Here is a 4,758-nt window from a genome sequence, read left to right as displayed (position 1 = left end):
GACCACAGTACATTGTCAGAAGCAGGAACTACCATGGCACACCACCATCGATCTTATTTGAGTTACCCGTGTGGATTCTTACACTGGATTGGTTGTCAGCATTTCCCACCTGGATGACGTCCCACGGAAGTCAGATTTGTTCACACCGAGCCTGTGTTCCACAGGGAAACAACCAGCGAGAGCTGAGTCACAGCGACCCTTCCTGGAGGGGCACGTGCTCCCTACTTTGCTGGTTTACCACTGTGGCATATACACCACTCCATTTGAGTTTGTGACCCCCGTAAGAATTGCTACAAGCCCTCCAGCGGTGGAATAGAGCTGGAGGCAGACACACCCTGTCACATTTCTCCTGTGGTGGGGTTTAATCCACAAGCAAAATAGGCATTGGATTTTCGGTTCCAAGGACACTTTCCTGTCTTTCCAAGGGCAGGGAAGATGGAGGATTGGATGGAGGTGCCTCTGTCATCCTTGTGCAGGGGCCATGCTAACCTTCTCTGTATCGTTCCAATTTTAGTATATGTGCTGCCGAAGCGAGCACAGAGGGAGGTGCCTCTGAAATGCTGTCCCTGGAGAGGTGTCAACACAGCAGGGATAATTTTCTCCTCCCCAAACTCAATTCAGCCAACACCTATGGATGCCCGTGGTGTACCAGGGGCAGTGGTAGGTGCTGGTGTTGTCACGGGTGAATAGGGCACCGCCACTGTCTTGGAGGGGCTCTCGGTGCTCTAGGAAAGTGCCACCTCCATCACGAATTAGACTAACAGCGGGATGCAGTGGGTGCTTTTTGACCAGGACGTGAGGAATACTGCCCCACATCAGAGGCTGGGGCCCTGTGTCCAGCCAGCGCTTGGAATGCACACGCCATTTGTACCGCAAAGATGGGCAACAAAAGCAGCAGGTGTTTTCTAGCAAGCTGTGGGGAGAAGAGGCTGGGTGGACGTGGTGGTAGAAGTGGAGAAGGAAATGAAATGAACATCTGCAAAGCATGACAAACAGAATTTCCTTAGGAGTGCCCCCTTCTCTGCAGAGCTGCTGTTCCTCCCTGGCCTCACGGTGTTAGAGGATTAGTTCTGGATTCTCTTAGTAATTAATAGCATTTAAGTTCCAGGGCAGTCAGTTTTGATTAAGCAAACATTAAATAAATCTGATCTGCAAACACTTACTCTCCAAGCACTACTTGGGGAAAGAGGCGGCTGGATGGACAGAAGGATGCATCCTCATTGGATTGCCGGCCACCTCCGAGTAGTTACAGCTGGATCAATACGGCTCCTCGAGCTATAATAAAATGGCTTCGACATGCTCATCTGTGGCTGAGAACACAGTATACACATTGATTTCCTGGCCTGATATAACCCATTTACCTATTCAGCTACTCTGTTCAGCAAGGTGGAGGGGTCCCAAGGCCCAAGGGAGCAATGATGCCTGTAAGTAGGTTAGCAGATGCTTGGAAAATGTCTTAATCTGCTGCACGGCTCCTTCTCAAGGAAGACGTGTTTCCTTGAAAAGAAAAGGCCTCCTTAGAATTTTATTGGCATCATCTGGGGAAACATTGGGAGTTGGGGCATCACCTTTCCTGCTCATCAGGATGGGCCCTTCTCATCATTTAAAATGTTGGTTGTCGAACAATTGCCTTCACTTTGTGGGATGTCAGGGGCACACACACAAGCTCATTCCAGGCACGCCTCCGACTCTGACTTAGGTCAATTTGGTGCACCTCCTAGAAGGTGCACAAGGATTGCTCAGACAGGAACTATGTCTTCCTGTGTCTATTTTTTTTTATTTTTTATTAAAGATTTTTATTTATTTATTTGACAGAGAGAGAGAGAGCGAGAGCAGGAACACAAGCAGGGGAGTGGGAGAGGGAGAAGCAGGCTTCCTGCCGAACAGGGAGCCCGATGTGGGACTCGATCCCAGGATCCTGGGATCACGACCTGAGCCGAAGGCAGATGCTTAACGACTGAGCCACCCAGGCGCCTGTCTATTTTTGCTTTCCAGTATGATTTTTAAAAGAAATAGAGGCGGCTTAATATAAATTAGTGAGACGGCGTGGTATATCACATCTAGTAGTCATTGCAGGTTTGTTAAATAAGGAGACTTATACTTTAAAAACCAATCATTGGGCTCCTATAAATAGTCCTATTATCCGTAACACTCAATAAAACAAAGCTGTTATTGTCAGAAGCATTTTTAGACATTTAGGAATATGCCTGCTTTTCTTTTTTTTAAGATTTATTTATTTATTTGAGAGAGAGCGGGTAAGCACGAGCAGGGGGAGGGACGGAGGGAGAGGGAAAGAGAGAGAATCTCAAGTAGACTCTCCTCTGAGCACAGAACCTGACACAGGGCTCGATCCCAGGTCCCTCAGATCATGACCTGAGCTGAAATCAAAAGTCAGGCACTCAACCAACAGAGCCACCCAGATGCCCCAGAAATATGCCTGCTTTTAAGTGGACGCCTTTGGACTGGTATGATTTTATGCTTTGAAAGTGTTCAGGTGGGTTTCAGAATGATCAGAAGTCATTCTGAGCCTCATGTGGTGGTCAAGTCGGTTTGGTCACTTTTGGTAAGAAACTATTTTCTGGAGAAGAGGACGAGGTGGTCTGTGGTCCGGAGTGTTTTCCTTTTGCCTGTCCCAGAGTCTGGCAAGTGTTGTAGGATTTCCACTTAGCCAAACTGGCTGATGTTTAAGGCCCGAGGGTAGACGAGGAGGCTCAGTCATTGTGCCAAAGATTTAATCCCTGGGATCCCCATTTGGGATTTTGTGTAGGTCTCCTGAGTGTCGGGAGCGAACATGAGGATTCTGCTTAGGAAGTGGAACTTAGTGTAAGAGCATTGTAGGAAAATCACAGCTAAAAAAAAAATCATTGCTGGCTACTATTTCCTTCAAAACCACACTCCCCTTGAGAGATCAAAACAAATGTCAAGTTTGCCCCATTTCCATTCCTCACCTGACATCCTGAGCAATCTTTGAGGCTGTTTTCCTTGTGCTCACGCTTCCTTTTTGAGTCTGTTTCTTCATCTAAGCAGAACCCTGCACTTCGCCACTTCAAGATTTGGAGGTGACTTCAGGGCCATCCTAGACATGTTCTTGCTTCTGCTTTGGCCTCATGCTAAAGCTCTTGACCAAAATCCAGCCCTAGAAGGTTCTTGAATGTGCTGGACATCTGCAGTTCTTGTTTAGCTCATCGTTTCCAAATTGTGTTCAGGGAATCTTGATCAGTTGTGAGATACTCACGAACTTCAACCTGTTACAGCTGGGGAGAAGGAGAGACCAGGTCAACTTTCTTTACCTCCCTTAACTGACCAGGTAAGTTTTCATTCCTTCTGTGAAGCACCTGTGAATATCCCGATTGTTCCCTGGAATAGAGCTTGGGAAATGGTGACTTTAAGTTGATGTAGAACTTATTCTTTGTCCTAATGATGAGGCTGATCATGTGTGGATTTGCATGGATAAACTCCTTGAATCCTCACAAAAATCCTAGGAGGCAGGGGCCATCCCTTGTCACAATGAGGGAAGTGGGACTTGCAGAGGTTGGTAATGTGCCCAAGGTCACACAGCAAGGGCACGGTAGAGCCAGGGTTCTGTCCCCCGGGAGGTCTGTTGCAGAGCCCAAGCACATGGCCACCATGCTTTTCTGCCTCCAAATGAGCTGTCCCAGCTTATTTTCACATGGTCCTACCACTTAAGTTCTGCTTAATGGGCTCGGGATGTGAGGTTGAATGGCTGACTTAGGAATGCTATTAAAACATGTCCCCAACACCATGATTCTCCTTCGCTTCTAGAGGCCACCCAAGATATACTGAGTGTCTTCTTTTGCTGTGTGCATTTGTTCACATTCTCAGAAATAGCCAGGCCAAGTGAGGACACATGCATGCTGCAGCAGAGACTTCACATCGTCGTGGCCCCGCCGTCCTGCCATTGTCCATGGCTGTTTAGCTTTGCCCCCAGGGACAGAGGTAGTGAGTGTGAAGGTTGTGTGGTGGCATCATCCTTACACCAATTCTTTTAATCTCTTAAATGATTATAGTGCCTGTTAGATGTTAACTCTGGCTTTTGATGTGGCATCCTTTTTATTAGGCTCTATAGAAAGCAGCTTTTAATATCTGTGTGTCTTACATATATGTTCCGAGAGCACATTATGTTAGAAGGTGCTGGAAAGGAAAAAGATGCAAGCGATCTTAAATGCGTCCAAGTGCCTTTATGAGATGCAATCAACCGTGTCTTAATTCCCTCTATCCATCATTAGTTGAGTGGTGAAAATATATGTAAAAGAGAATGGAACCTGGGTAGTAAGGTAGTGAAGAGGTTTTATAAATTAGATTATTTGAGTATATGATTCCTCAGACAGAAGGATATTGTCCAAAGGGCTCTTTAATTATTATTCACTTACTTCGGTGCACGAGAGGATATTGTCAGGGCCACAAGAGCACTTCATAGCAGTTCAGTTGAAAGGATGACTGTCAGACCTAGGGCTGCGTCAACACTGGGTGCAGTAGGTGCAAGGCAAGGCGTTTCTGCACTCAGTGCTGGTCGGGTGCTTTTGAAGGGAAGAGCTGTTTGCTGATGTGGGTACTTTGGTCAGTTCCCACTAAAGTTTGGGTGATGGTCCTGGGCATTCTCCCTCTGCAGGTGGCTGAGCTGCCCCCAAGCCTCTTCTTTAAGGGCATGTGCTCTGGCCAAGTGAGCTACATAACCATCTCTACCTAACATGTAGCCTGAAAGAGCCCAGCCATCTGAGACAATTTGCCACTTTTAAA

The 4,758-nt window shown here is 47.0% G+C and overlaps 1 non-coding gene across 1 annotated transcript; it reads right to left on the bottom strand.

Moving 5' to 3' along the window:
- Positions 1 to 431: 431 nt before the first annotated feature.
- On the bottom strand, positions 432 to 538 carry LOC115938684 (U6 spliceosomal RNA). Its single transcript, XR_004073732.1, has one exon. It is a non-coding gene; the product is annotated as a U6 spliceosomal RNA (small nuclear RNA).
- Positions 539 to 4,758: the final 4,220 nt, after the last annotated feature.

This window comes from Leptonychotes weddellii, chromosome 16 (genome assembly GCF_054177405.1).
Source record: "Leptonychotes weddellii isolate Sample4059 chromosome 16, ASM5417740v2, whole genome shotgun sequence".
Lineage (NCBI taxonomy): Eukaryota > Metazoa > Chordata > Mammalia > Carnivora > Phocidae > Leptonychotes > Leptonychotes weddellii.
The sequence above is the reverse complement of the archived record's forward strand: the minus strand, read 5'-3'. Positions and strand labels throughout refer to the sequence as shown.